The sequence below is a fragment of the Canis lupus genome, chromosome 10 (genome assembly GCF_011100685.1).
Source record: "Canis lupus familiaris isolate Mischka breed German Shepherd chromosome 10, alternate assembly UU_Cfam_GSD_1.0, whole genome shotgun sequence".
In the NCBI taxonomy this organism is placed as follows: Eukaryota; Metazoa; Chordata; class Mammalia; order Carnivora; family Canidae; genus Canis; species Canis lupus.
In genome coordinates, this window is record NC_049231.1 from 66,287,060 (window position 1) to 66,302,028 (window position 14,969).

Here is a 14,969-nt window from a genome sequence, read left to right on the forward strand (position 1 = left end):
CAGTGCTCAGCCCTCCTCATTGCCTGGCAGCCCCCTTCCCCTTCCTCCAAGCCCGGGGAGCTGCCTTTCTCTTAGGCTCCTTCCACACCCAGTACTCCTGTCACTAGGCATTGGATTGGGGCATTTTTGGGCTTGTTGGTGTGTGTCTCCCCACCACACCGCCCCCGGGCTGGAAGAAGCATCAGGAAGATGGGGACTTAGTCTGTTTCCCCCCACACATCAAGCAGGTGGGGGATTGGTACATACTCGATACATCAGTAAATCAATGAACCAATAGATGGCACTACTCAGAGATTTGAACCCACGGGCGGTAACGTCTCTTCTTCCCTCAAGGAGCTGGATCAGCACAGGTGCATTTTCACAAGTCCGTTCCTTCTCCCCACTCCCCAGTAGAGTGGTGCACCAAGATCTCTCGTTGTACATACAGCAGAATGTTGTTATTCAGACTTGAAAGGAAGGAAATCCTGTCCCCTGGTACAGCATAGGTGGACCTCGAGGATGTTATGTTAAATGAAATAAGTCTAATCACAAGAAGACAAATAACTATTATTGATTCTGCTAATGCGAGGCATCTAGAGTAGTCAAACTTGTAGAAACAGAAAGTAGAATGTTGGTTCCCAGGGGCTGGACGAGGGGGAAGAGTCGTTCCAAGGGTGCAGAGTTTTAGGTTTGCAAGATGAGAAATTTCCAGAGACCTGCTGTGCAAAAATGTGCGTATCGTTAGCACGTGTACCGTACATTTAAAATGGTTAAGATGGAAGATTTTATATTATGTATGTCTTAACACGATTAAAAAAAAGATAATTTGTGGGCATTTAAAAAAAAATACCCATTTTACACTTTGAGAGACTTAGCCAGATTTAGAAGGCAGGGCTCAGGGGGCTTTTCTCATCATTTTGTGCTGATTTATGCGGATTTTACCTGCTTGCTTCAGAAACTAACCTTGTTATCAAGTCCGGGGACACCCTGTTGAGTCCCCCATGCTGTCTGAGCGGCCAGCCCGGCCAGCCCAGTGTGGTGCACGGCAGCCCTGGCTACGGGGTGTGGGTCTCTGCCGCCAAGCCAGGCTGACACGCAAGGAACGGGAGGTGCCCTGAGCCTGGATCGCATCCTGGGATCTGGGGCTTTGGGCCTTAGGCAGCAGCAGGTAGACACTGAAACAGCAGCGGCCCAAGTTCTGCTTAGTGATGTGGACACATGGGGTGGGCCTTTCTGCATTTTCTTCCTCAGAGCTTCCTGCCTTTCTAAGACGCTGGGGACGTGTGCCTGCTCCTTCACAGGATCTGTGCAGCTCAGTGCATTCTTCCAATTGCCTGTCCAGCCACAGGCAAATGGCTCTCTCCAGCTCTGTGAGGGGCCTTCACACCTAGTTTGTCACCTCTCCTGCCTTCTTGTGCTCCCCTCTGAGTCTGCCTTTTACCTGGGCCTGCCAGCCAGTTAGCACCTCCGCAGAACAGAAGGCCTGAAACAGAAGGGGGCCGTGCTCCTCATTCCCATCTCAGGGACCCAGGCAGCAGAACAAAGGAAGCCAGATGCCCCCCCCTCCCCCCAATCCCTGTTTTCCTGTCTCCCTTCCAACTCCATGGGACTCTGCTTTTCTGAGAAACCATCTCAGAGCTGGCTGTAGAGCATCGGGGGAGAATAACCGAGGTCCCCGTCTCCTGCCTTCTTCTGTTCCCCACCTCCTGGGCCAGACGACTCTGTGTTTGCTAGCCATGTTTAATGTTGTGATTCCATACTTTCCCCTAACTAGTTCCGTACTGCTTTCATGACAAAGGAAAATTAGCCTTGAGGATGTGGCTACAAGCTTGGGGGAGAAAAGGAATTAAAAAAGTTGTGAGGGTTGGGAGTGTTCCTTGTAAGGACGGTTAGGAAATAGAAACTGGGAGAAGGGAGAAAAATAAAAACCAAGCATAGAAAATGTGTTCCTGAGAGATAGCCTGAGGTCAGCGTGGGTGTGCCAGAAAGGAGAGGCCGAGGGGAGACCGGAGCAAGGCACGAGGCACTGAGGGCTGAGGCAGGGAAGGGAGAGCAGGAGAAGGATGCACATTCCATCTGAGCCCTGCTATGAGCAGCTGGGTGCTTGATCCACTCCGCCTAAAGGCCCCTGTCATGTGAAATCTGCATCCGGACATTTGTCTGGGAGAAGAAAGGAGAAGCACTTATCCCCCGGCTGTCATCCCCCGACAGTGGAACGCTTGCTTCCTGGGGGATTGCCTCACCTGCATTTCTCGGCCAGGCATACATGACCACTGAGTGGGGCATCACTGAAAAAGCGGAAGAAAGACCCAGGTGGGCCTGAGTTTGGTGCTGTAGGAACTGGTCTGTGTGGACCGAGAGACAGGTGAGGCCCAGGGAATACGAAGGGGCTTGCAAGAGACATCTGGTACATCTGCGCTTCCATTTTGGTATACAGGAGTAACGATGTCTCCAGCGGTTACGCTGAGCCTGACAGGGTGTCTTACATGGATTATGCCATTTCAGCCTCCAGTAATCCTAGGAGGAAGTACTATTATTATCCTGATTTTAGAGATTTTAGAACCGAGGTTCAGAAAGGCTAAGTTTAGCAGATGAGCCAGTTAAAGAATGGATCCAAGATCCAAGCTCAGTCGGTCCGAATCTGGTCCTCCTCCTTGTTCTTTATAGTTGGTACACATTGATCATTTGGGCTTGCCCAGCGTCCATCTGGCTTCAGGTTGGTTTGATTGAGTGACTCTCTGTTGGTTCCTCTGTTTAGCCTTCTGTGATGTCAGCTGCAATTTAAGACCGCCAACAGCTCCCAGGGCCATGTGCTTCCCAGCCCACGTCAGGGGGGCGCCAAACACAGTGTTCTCCCCACCTCCCCCCGGTATTCCAAGTCTTCACCTGGCCGGTCCACCCCAGGTAGCTCGCTTACTCGTGGACCGTGATCAGGGAAATGGGTCAGTGGGGAGTGGGATCCACTTTCTCTAAATACAGAGCAGAGGAGCAATGGATCCTTGGGCTCAGTTAGGAAGGGAAAATTGGGGAATAGACACTGGGTAAGCATTCTTTGGTCATCCTTTCTTCAGTTTTGGGTGCAGTGTGCAAGAATGGAAAGAACAGTGGGAGCAATGGTGAGGTGGTGTGCTGGCCCAAACTCTCCTGGGGACTCCCTTGTGGAATATCCTACTTTCTGACCTCCCCTAAGTCTACCTCTTCAATCTTCTGTCGAATCTGGAAACAGTTCTCTCATTCCTACTACTTATCCTCTTCATAAAGGCCTCTTTGCCTCAGTTCGCCAGAGAAGGTTTATCTTCTTTTCACACAAAGTTCTGACTGATAGACATTGGAATCTCTGAGGAGACCCAATAAGCTCTACCCTCCTTCCCCATCTAGGGCAAGAGTACAAAGGCCAGGACACCTTCTTTACTGCTAATAAAGGAAAAGTTGGAGGTATAGCCTAGTATGAGAGCCACATTGTGTTGCAAAGGAAAGCCTAGAATTAGATGGGTGTGGCCAAGCAGGCACAGGTAGCACTGGACCAGGTAGGCCTCCCAGCCTAGCGGCAGCAGAGTAACATTAAGAGGCGAGGAGTGAGCCAAGTAGACTGGTTATTCTCACCAGACTTACTCTTTTGGTTCTGTGTCTTAACTCAGCAAAGAGGTGTTTGTAAGCTAAGAATGCCAACCTGTTGCCCATCAAACATTTGTGGTATATATTTAAATTTTATTTAACATCTTTGACCTACAAAATTAAAAAAAATCTTGTGTATGGTCAGGCCTGTCAATTTTATCCTTCATGGTCCTTATCTTTGATATTTTTGTCTGCAGGGTTCAGGGTTGTTGTTTTTTAAAAAAGGATATCAGATCTCTATGAAGCTCTAAATATAGGGCAATGAGCTTTCTCTAAATATTTGGTATCCTTGCTCAACAAATGATTTCTCTTCCAGGGCTTTCACAAACATTTTTATTTTCCTTTAGCTGTGTGAAAGAATCCTTAAAATCCACCAGTTTAGGGCAGCCCCGGTGGCGAAGCGGTTTAGCGCCGCCTGCAGCCCAGTGTGTGATCCTGGGGACCCGGGATCGAGTCCCGCATCGGGCTCCCTGCATGGAGCCTGCTTCTCCCTCTGCCTGTGTCTCTGCCTCTCTCTCTCTGTGTGTGTCTCTCATGAATAAATAAATAAAATCTTTAAAAAAAAAATCCACCAGTTTAAATTTAAAGTTGATCATCAACTGAGGATGGGATAGGGAGTTCGGATGTTAATTTTCCAATGAGGCACTAATTCAAGCATCCTACTCTCAGGCGGTTTATAAATTCATTTGTTCAACTACATAAAGTGTTCGATTCCGTGACCCCTGCTCAGGGGAGAATGATGTGGTCGGGTCCCAAGCTTGGAGCTGCCGGGGCTATCGTGAAGTTATTTTCTCCTTTTCCTAACACTTATCAGCACGAACCACACAGAGATCAATGGGAACCAGGCAGTGGAAAGAGGGCAGTGGACGTTTTGCTGAGGCTAATGGCTTCGCAGAACCATTGCTATTAACTCCAGTGATCCTGTAAATTAGTTACTACGTTGTCACCGAGGCCATCAGTCCGAGCCACTGAAATATCCTTAGGATTTTGTCAGCTGTCTTTTAGTTTCTATTGTGTCTACAGGTTTCAGAGGTGGTTACTGTATTCAGAATGTCCTGTATGGAGGTCTCCGCCTTCCTTGTTAAGTTCCAGAGATACCCCCGGACATAAGTCCTAGGGTACCTGAAGTCTTGAAATTTTCCAAAGCAGGGGCGGGTATGGTTCCAAAAGAGGCCAGGAATGCTTTTTTTTTTCTTTGGGGGTGTGTGTCTCTAAATAGATCAGAAGGCTACTGTGGGTGGTCTACTTTTATATAAACCTTGCTTGCAAGCTTCCTTGGAGGAAGTTTACATTTATTTGTGTATTTATCTTTAAGGGGGTTGTGCTATCTTCGGGTCTTGATATAGTGTACTTTCCATCTTGCATAAAAGACCCCTCTGTGGAACTCTCAGGCATGGCTCAGGGAAATCTGGGCCTTTTCTCTTAATTGCTTAATAAAAAGCACAGATTTATTGATAAATGAATCGGAGCCACAGGCCTGAGAACTGGAAGTGGGGGTCCTTGGGGGTATCTTGGGCAGTCACTGGGGAGAGGAGGGGGTGGACACCAGCAAGAACCATGAGGCTCCAAGTCCAGGTAGAGGCTACAGTAACACCCAGGGCTTGGGGAGGTGATGATGTGTATAATCTATAATGGGGTGTGTGTGTAAGTGTTGGGTGAATGTTACAGTGACAGGTGTTTAGAGCATTCTGTGTATTAGGTTCCTATTGTTGTTGTAACAAACGACCACAAACAGCGGATGAAAACAACATAAATCTATTCTTTTTTTTTTTTTTTATAACATCTATTCTTTTAGGGTTCTGGAGTCAGAGTTCCAAAATCAAGGTGTCAGCAGCACTGGCAGTTCTTTTTGGAGGCTCTGTTTCCCAGCCTTTTCAGGCTTCTCAAGGCTGCCTGCACTCATTGGCTTGTGGACCCCTGCTGTGTCCAAAGCTGGCAGAGTAGCATCTTCAGATCTCTCTGACACTCTGACCTTTGCTCTGTCATCCCATCATCTCTGACTCCAAGACTCCTGTTCTCTCTCATAAAGATCACTGTGACTACATCTGGGCCCACTAGGATAATCCCAGATGCCCAGCTTAATCACATCTGCAAGGTCCCTTTTGCCACAGAAGGTCACATAATCACAGGTTTGGGAGTTAAGATAAAGGCATCTTTGGGTACCATTATTCTGTCTTCTGCATTCAGTGTGACAGATCTGCTCCACCTTTAGCTTAACTGCAAAGATGCTCAAGGAGAAGTGTGGTTTATAACATCTCACATTAGATGCTAATATACCATTTACACCATGATTTCTTTCAATTTCAGTAACATGTAGTTAAAAGAGCACTGGGACCTTGAGTCGAGGGCTCTGATTTCATCCCTTAATAGCTATATGACTTTCAGATAACTTCTTGAGGCTCAGTATTTCCATCTGTAAGTTGGGGACTGGAAAGAATTAGATAGGTTTTGAGAAGATTGAGAATCTTGGAATGTTTGTGTGAAAATTTCATTTGGAGAGATGCTTTCTGACACTTACAGGCTAGGATTGATTTACATCCTTGTTTTTTCACTTTCTATTTGTATTAGTTTAGATTATCTGAGAAGCAGACACGAAGATGGGATTAGATGCTCATGAAATTTTTTTTCTCGTGAAATTTATTAGGGAAATGCTTTTGGGAGAAATGGGGAAGGGGCTCAGGGGATTGGGAGAACCATGAGGCTGCAGTGTAGATCGGGGGGGAGGGCATCAGGGTGGTTAGAGCAGGGCTTGCTGGGGGAGGTAAGTTCTAGGAGGTGGGGTGTATTGGAGTCATATTGTTGACTGCCTTGAATAGGAAGCATCAGATGGTTATTAGCAGAGGGTAACTCAATCTCACCTGCTTTTTTCGGAGGATTATATACTAGGATAGAGGAGGGGGTTTTGAATGGGAGAGAATACGACCAAGACACCAACTAGAGTCTGCTGCAATACTTCTCAGGTGGATGGTGTTATGCATTTGGACCAGGCAAGGAGAATGGAAAGTGAAGAGTAGACACATGTAATTATTCGTCCCAAAGAAATAAATTTCTTTCATTCCTTCTTGCCAGATAGAACCATTGGACTGTGTAAAATCAGTTTTGATTATTGAGCAACCAGTAGATGTTTGGCATGGTGTTACATGACCATTGTGAAGAATGGCGTTCATTTTGTAAATATTGGCTCCATCCCAGTGTAGACTGATCTGATAGCTCTAGTCTGTACCCCATTCCTCTTCTCTTTCTTTCCTCTCAGACCTAAGAACTCAATGTAATTTATGTCAGAGTAGTCAGGGCATGTTCTTCCCATTCTTTGTTTGCAGATAGCTCATCAAAGACAAGTTATGTTGACTTGCATCTTTTGAAATTTATTATAACATCTGAAGTTCTAATGATTTATGAAAACAAAAGTCTGCAATGGGTGAAGGAAATAGAGATTTAAAAGATGATAACTCTTGCCACCAATTTGACCTGAGGATGTTTGACCTTGAACATGTTTGTTTGTGAGAAGTCTTGTTACGCTGCTGTAAATTCCAAAGCAGGTTAGAATGAAAACAAAAAAAGATGCCTTGAGTGATGTTATTAGAAGAAAATTTATTGAGCATGCAGAACAGGCTCCAAAACGTATGGCAACAACAGTGGATGGCATGGAGGTTCATGATGGGTGGATAAATATAGCGGCAGAGCACACCCCAAATCCAGGTAGATTGTTGCAGAACCTCTAGTTGCTGGGCTGCGTTTAAAAACAGCATCCTGGAAAAAGGAAGGAAAAAGCAAGGCTAAAGCCCTCATTCTCGAGATAATTCACATTACCATAGGGGGTTCAGGAGGCATGAACAAGATATGGGCCAGGAGCTGAGGTTCAAGGTCAGTGCTGGTGAGTGTCCACCACATTGGCCTCTTGAGTTTCCTGTGTCTGAGCCTAATGGCTGAGACTTGGGGCACTGAGGCAGAGCTTGCTCTGCACATGGGGGATCAAGGGCTCTGACAGGGAGAAGAGGCTAGGAGCCAGGCAGGGCGAAGGGTCACACAGGTGGAGATTTTCATGACATTGTAGGAAATGTAGATGCTGATCTCAGATGGAAGCAAGAATCAGAAACACCTGGAAGACTTGTTAAAACACAGATTGCAGGATCCCATCCCCAGAGTTTTTGAGTCACTAGGACTGGGAATGTGCACTTCTAGCATATTCCTGGGTGATGTCCTGCTGCTGCTGGTCCTGGGCCCACACTCTGAGCACAGTGTTTCTCCTTATTTACCATATATTTAAATAACCTAGGAGGTTTGTAAAATTATGGATACATGTATCCAACCTTCAGAGATTCTGATTTAATTGGCCAATGGTTTCTGGGTGATTCTAGACTTTAAGACCACTGCTTTAGACTCAGACCACACTGTTTGTTGTTCTTGTTGTTGTTGTTTTAAACAAAATGTATCCTAAAATTTACATACAGTAAAATCCATTCTTTTTGGTATTCGGGTCAATGAGTTTTGACAAATATGTACAGTTATTTGGCAAACGTGTAGAGTCACCATCACAATCCAGATATGAACCCATCACTCTGTGAAATTCCCTCATACTGTCCCTTTGAAGTCAACTCCTCTCCCACACTTGACCCCTGGCAACCATTGATCTGGTCTTGACCCTATGGTTTTGCCTATTACAGGGTATCTAGATGTGAATGAAATCATACGGTATGCTATCTTATTTTCAGTCTGGCTTCTTTCACTTAGTGTGATGCATTTGAGGTTCAATAATAGTTTGTTTCTTTTTATTGTTAAGTAGGCATCTACTGCATGAAAGTACCAGTGTGTTTGATTATACCAACTGAAGGGGATTTGGGTTGTTTATAGTTCTTGGCAATTATGAATAAAGCTTCCATAAACATTCATGTACAGATTTTTGTGGGACCATCAAGGTCTACTTCTCTAGGACAGATACCTAGGAATGGGATTGCCTACTATATGAGTCATATAGTAAGTTGATATTTAATTTTTTAAGTAACTGCCAGCTGTTTTCCTAAGTAGCCGTGCCATTTTTTAGTTTCTGCCAGAAATGTATGAAAGTTCCAGTGGCTTCTTAACCTTGCTAGTACTTGCTATTGCTGGATTATGTGGGAGGGAGGCATTCTGATAGGTGTGTAGTATCCCACCATGGTTTTAACTTCATGTCTCTAGTGGATGATTATGTTGAGTACAGTTTCATGTGTTTATTTGCTATTTAAGGATCTTCTGCGATCCATTTTTCCTTTTTTTATTTTGTAAAGTAAGCTCCACACTGGGTGTGGGGCTCAAACTCACAACCCTGAGATCAAGACCTGATTTGGGATCAGGAGTCAGCCATTTAACTGACTGAGCCACCCAGGCACCCTTGATCTATTTCTCCTTTTTTTTTTTAGATTTTTCTTTTATTTATTTATTTTTATTTATTTATTTATTTTTTTAAATTTATTTTTTATTGGTGTTCAATTTACTAACATACAGAATAACCCCCAGTGCCCGTCACCCATTCACTCCCACCCCCCGCCCTCCTCCCCTTCTACCACCCCTAGTTCGTTTCCCAGAGTTAGCAGTCTTTACGTTCTGTCTCCCTTTCTGATATTTCCCACACATTTCTTCTCCCTTCCCTTATATTCCCTTTCACTATTATTTATATTCCCCAAATGAATGAGAACATATAATGTTTGTCCTTCTCCGACTGACTTACTTCACTCAGCATAATACCCTCCAGTTCCATCCACGTTGAAGCAAATGGTGGGTATTTGTCATTTCTAATAGCTGAGTAATATTCCATCGTATACATAAACCACATCTTCTTTATCCATTCATCTTTCGTTGGACACCGAGGCTCCTTCCACAGTTTGGCTATCGTGGCCATTGCTGCTATAAACATCGGGGTGCAGGTGTCCCGGCGTTTCATTGCATTTGTATCTTTGGGGTAAATCCCCAACAGTGCAATTGCTGGGTCGTAGGGCAGGTATATTTTTAACTGTTTGAGGAACCTCCACACAGTTTTCCAGAGTGGCTGCACCAGTTCACATTCCCACCAACAGTGTAAGAGGGTTCCCTTTTCTCCGCATCCTCTCCAACATTTGTTGTTTCCTGCCTTGTTAATTTTCCCCATTCTCACTGGTGTGAGGTAGTATCTCATTGTAGTTTTGATTTGTATTTCCCTGATGGCAAGTGATGCAGAGCATTTTCTCATATGCATGTTGGCCATGTCTATGTCTTCCTCTGTGAGATTTCTGTTCATGTCTTTTGCCCATTTCATGATTGGATTGTTTGTTTCTTTGGTGTTGAGTTTAATAAGTTCTTTATAGATCTTGGAAACTAGCCCTTTATCTGATATGTCCTTTGCAAATATCTTCTCCCATTCTGTAGGTTGTCTTTGAGTTTTGTTGACTGTATCCTTTGCTGTGCAAAAGCTTCTTATCTTGAAGTCCCAATAGTTCATTTTTGCTTTTGTTTCTTTTGCCTTCGTGGATGTATCTTGCAAGAAGTTACTATGGCCGAGTTCAAAAAGGGTGTTGCCTGTGTTCTTCTCTAGGATTTTGATGGAATCTTGTCTCACATTTAGATCTTTCATCCATTTTGAGTTTATCTTTGTGTATGGTGAAAGAGAGTGGTCTAGTTTCATTCTTCTGCATGTGGATGTCCAATTTTCCCAGCACCATTTATTGAAGAGACTGTCTTTCTTCCAATGGATAGTCTTTCCTCCTTTATCGAATATTAGTTGCCCATAAAGTTCAGGGTCCACTTCTGGATTCTCTATTCTGTTCCACTGATCTATGTGTCTGTTTTTGTGCCAGTACCACACTGTCTTGATGACCACAGCTTTGTAGTACAACCTGAAATCTGGCATTGTGATGCCCCCAGATATGGTTTTCTTTTTTAAAATTCCCCTGGCTATTCGGGGTCTTTTCTGATTCCACACAAATCTTAAAATAATTTGTTCTAACTCTCTGAAGAAAGTCCATGGTATTTTGATAGGGACTGCATTAAACGTGTATATTGCCCTGGGTAACATTGACATTTTCACAATATTAATTCTGCCAATCCATGAGCATGGAATATTTTTCCATCTCTTTGTGTCTTCCTCAATTTCTTTCAGAAGTGTTCTATAGTTTTGAGGGTATAGATCCTTTACATCTTTGGTTAGGTTTATTCCTAGGTATCTTATGCTTTTGGGTGCAATTGTAAATGGGATTGACTCCTTAATTTCTCTTTCTTCAGTCTCATTGTTAGTGTATAGAAATGCCACTGACTTCTGGGCATTGATTTTGTATCCTGCCACGCTACCGAATTGCTGTATGAGTTCTAGCAATCTTGGGGTGGAGACTTTTGGGTTTTCTATGTAGAGTATCATGTCATCGGCGAAGAGGGAGAGTTTGACTTCTTCTTTGCCAATTTGAATGCCTTTAATGTCTTTTTGTTGTCTGATTGCTGAGGCTAGGACTTCCAGTACTATGTTGAACAGCAGTGGTGAGAGTGGACATCCCTGTCTTGTTCCTGATCTTAGGGGAAAGGCTCCCAGTGCTTCCCCATTGAGAATGATATTTGCTGTGGGCTTTTCATAGATGGCTTTTAAGATGTCGAGGAATGTTCCCTCTATCCCTACACTCTGAAGAGTTTTGATCAGGAATGGATGCTGTATTTTGTCAAATGCTTTCTCTGCATCTAATGAGAGGATCATATGGTTCTTGGTTTTTCTCTTGCTGATATGATGAATCACATTGATTGTTTTACGGGTGTTGAACCAGCCTTGTGTCCCAGGGATAAATCCTACTTGGTCATGGTGAATAATTTTCTTAATGTACTGTTGGATCCTATTGGCTAGTATCTTGTTGAGAATTTTTGCATCCATGTTCATCAGGGATATTGGTCTGTAATTCTCCTTTTTGGTGGGGTCTTTGTCTGGTTTTGGAATTAAGGTGATGTTGGCCTCATAGAACGAATTTGGAAGTACTCCATCTCTTTCTATCTTTCCAAACAGCTTTAGGAGAATAGGTATGGTTTCTTCTTTAAACGTTTGATAGAATTCCCCTGGGAAGCCATCTGGCCCTGGACTCTTGTGTCTTGGGAGGTTTTTGATGACTGCTTCAATTTCCTCCCTGGTTATTGGCCTGTTCAGGTTTTCTATTTCTTCCTGTTCCAGTTTTGGTAGTTTGTGGCTTTCCAGGAATGCGTCCATTTCTTCTAGATTGCCTAATTTATTGGCGTATAGCTGTTCATAATATGTTTTTAAAATCGTTTGTATTTCCTTGGTGTTGGTAGTGATCTCTCCTTTCTCATTCATGATTTTATTAATTTGAGTCTTCTCTCTCTTCTTTTTAATAAGGCTGGCTAATGGTTTATCTGTCTTATTAATTCTTTCAAAGAACCAACTCCTGGTTCTGTTGATCTGTTCCACAGTTCTTCTGGTCTCGATTTCGTTGAGTTCTGCTCGAATCTTTATTAACTCCCTTCTTCTCTTGGGTGTAGGATCTATTTGCTGTTTTTTCTCTAGCTCCTTTATGTGTAAGGTTAGCTTTTGTATTCGAGTTCTTTCCAGTTTTTGAATGGATGCTTGTATTGCGATGTATTTCCCCCTTAGGACTGCTTTTGCTGCATCCCAAAGATTTTGAATGGTTGTATCTTCATTCTCATTAGTTTCCATGAATCTTTTTAATTCTTCCTTAATTTCCTGGTTGACCCTTTTATCTTTTAGCAGGATGGTCCTTAACCTCCACGTGTTTGAGGTCCTTCCAAACTTCTTGTTGTGATTTAGTTCTAATTTCAAGGCATTATGGTCTGAGAATATGCAGGGGACAATCCCAATCTTTTGGTATCGGTTCAGACCCGATTTGTGACCCAATATGTGGTCTATTCTGGAGAAAGTTCCATGTGCGCTTGAGAAGAATGTGTATTCAGTTGAGTTTGGATGTAAAGTTCTGTAGATATCTGTGAAATCCATCTGGTCCAGTGTATCATTTAAAGCTCTCGTTTCTTTGGAGATGTTGTGCTTAGAAGACCTATCGAGTATAGAAAGAGCTAGATTGAAGTCACCAAGTATAAGTGTATTATTATCTAAGTATTTCTTCACTTTGGTTAATAATTGATTTATATATTTGGCAGCTCCCACATTCGGGGCATATATATTGAGGATTGTTAAGTCCTCTTGTTGAATAGATCCTTTAAGTATGAGATAGTGTCCCTCTTCATCTCTCACTACAGTCTTTGGGGTAAATTTTAGTTTATCTGATATAAGGATGGCTATTTCTCCTTTTAATTCTATCAGTTTTTTTTTTTTTAAAGACACATGTCATTGTAAAGTGGTGTCTTTATTTTTTTATTTATTTTTATTTATCTATGATAGTCACACAGAGAGAGAGAGGGAGAGAGAGAGAGAGAGAGAAAGAGGCAGAGACACAGGCAGAGGGAGAAGCAGGCTCCATGCACCGGGAGCCCAAAGTGGGACTTGATCCCGGGTCTCCAGGATTGCGCCCTGGGCCAAAGGCAGGTGCCAAACCGCTGCGCCACCCAGGGATCCCTAATTCTATCAGTTTTTGCCTCATATATTTTGATGCTCTATTGTTAGGTACATACACATTTAGGATTATTGTATTCTTAGAAAATTGACCCTCTTATCATCTCTCTTATCATGTCTTTCTTTATCCTTGGTCAAAATTTTATTCCTTATTCTAAAGTCTACTTTTTCTGACATGAATATAACCACTAAAGCTTTTAAAAAATTAACACTTGCACAATATATATTTCTCTGTCATTTTAACTTTAATTCATCTCTATAATTACATTTAAATAAGTTTTTTGTACATAGCATATCGATGGCTCTTTAAAAAGATCCAGTCTGACAGTCTCTATTTTTTAATTGCATGTTTAAACCATTTACATTTTATATAGTTGGTTTAATGTTCACATTTTCTTACTTGTTTTTTGTTTGTCTTCTTTGTTTTTGTTTCCTTTAGCTTCCACCTCAATGTCATAATTGTCATGTGTATTATATCTACTTACATTGAAAACTACCAGATAATGTTATAATTTTTGTAACCAATAGTCATAAATATCTTAATGACTTTAAGAGGAAAAATGAGTTTGCTACACTTCTGCAGATATTTATCATTTCTCTTGCTTTTATTTGTGTAGTTCCAGGATTCCTCTGATAACATGTCTCCCCAGCCTTTCATGTTTCTGATGATGGTTCTTTTCTTTCAACACTTAAAGATGGTTGTCTATTGATTTCTGGCCTCTGCTGTTTCCCGGGAGAGATCTGCAGCCATACTCCTTAAATGTCATCTGTTGATCTTCTTCTAGCTGTATCTTTTTAAGACATTGTCTTTGTTTTGCTTTGTTTAGTTTATCAGCAGTTCAATTATGTTGTAGTGAGTATTTTTTTTTTTAAGTGTATCAAGTTTGGGGTTCATCTGAGCTTTTCTTGATTTATAAATTATGTGTTTCATTAAATTAAATACATTTTCTTTCTGCCTCAGCCTTTTTCTCCTTTTCTTCTGGGACTCCAGGGTAGTGAATGTTTTGATATTGTCCTGAAGGTTCCTCAGAGTTTGTTAATTTTTTTTTTCAATCTTGTTTTCTCTCTGTTCTCAGACTGAATAGTTTCTATGGATCTATCTAGAAGTTCCTGACCCTTTTCCTCTGTCATCACCATTCTGCTATTAAACCCACCCAATGGGATCCCTGGGTGGCGCAGGGGTTTGGCGCCTGCCTTTGGCCCAGGGCGCGATCCTGGAGACCCGGGATCGAATCCCACATCGGGCTCCCGGTGCATGGAGCCTGCTTCTCCCTCTGCCTATGTCTCTGCCTCTCTCTCTCTCTCTCTCTCTGTGACTATCATAAATAAATAAAAATTAAAAAAAAAATTAAACCCACCCAATGAATCTTTCATGTCATGCATTATGTATTTACAGATCTAAAGTTTCCACTTGGCTCTTTTTAATAGAAATTTCTAGAGGCGCCTGGGTGGCTCAGTGGTTGAGCATCTGCCTTTGGCTCAGGGCATGATCCCTGGGTCCTGGGATCAAGTCCTGCATCAGTCTCTCCACAGGGAGCCTGCTTCTTCCTCTGCCTATGTCTCTGCCTCTCTGTGTCCCTCATGAATAAATAAAATCTTAAAAAAATAAAAAAATAAAATTTCTACTTCTCTGCCGAGAAATATTCATTTTAATAGTATTTATCTTTATAGTGTGGTCATGGAGCATGGTTTAGTAGCTGTTTTGAAGTCATTATCTGATCATTCCAATACCTAAGTCATCTTAGGGGTGACAGCTAGTGAGTATTCTCTCTTTTACACTGAGAATTGGTTAGATTTTTTTCCCCCAGTTTTTACCATGTTGAACACTTTGGGTTTGTATCCTGGATATTTT

At 42.6% G+C, this 14,969-nt stretch overlaps 1 long non-coding RNA gene across 20 annotated transcripts in view; it reads left to right on the plus strand.

The window, feature by feature from the left end:
* The window catches only part of LOC119873701, a 147,364-nt gene that overhangs the window by 48,981 nt on the left and 83,414 nt on the right, over positions 1–14,969 (plus strand). Inside the window, exon 1 of one of the 20 annotated variants that reach the window (XR_005366168.1) lies at positions 2,860–2,883. The exons of the other annotated variants lie outside the window; for them this stretch is intronic. This is a non-coding gene — a long non-coding RNA (uncharacterized LOC119873701). Of the gene's footprint in view, positions 1–2,859; positions 2,884–14,969 lie in introns of those variants that run through there. 20 annotated transcript variants of the gene reach the window in all.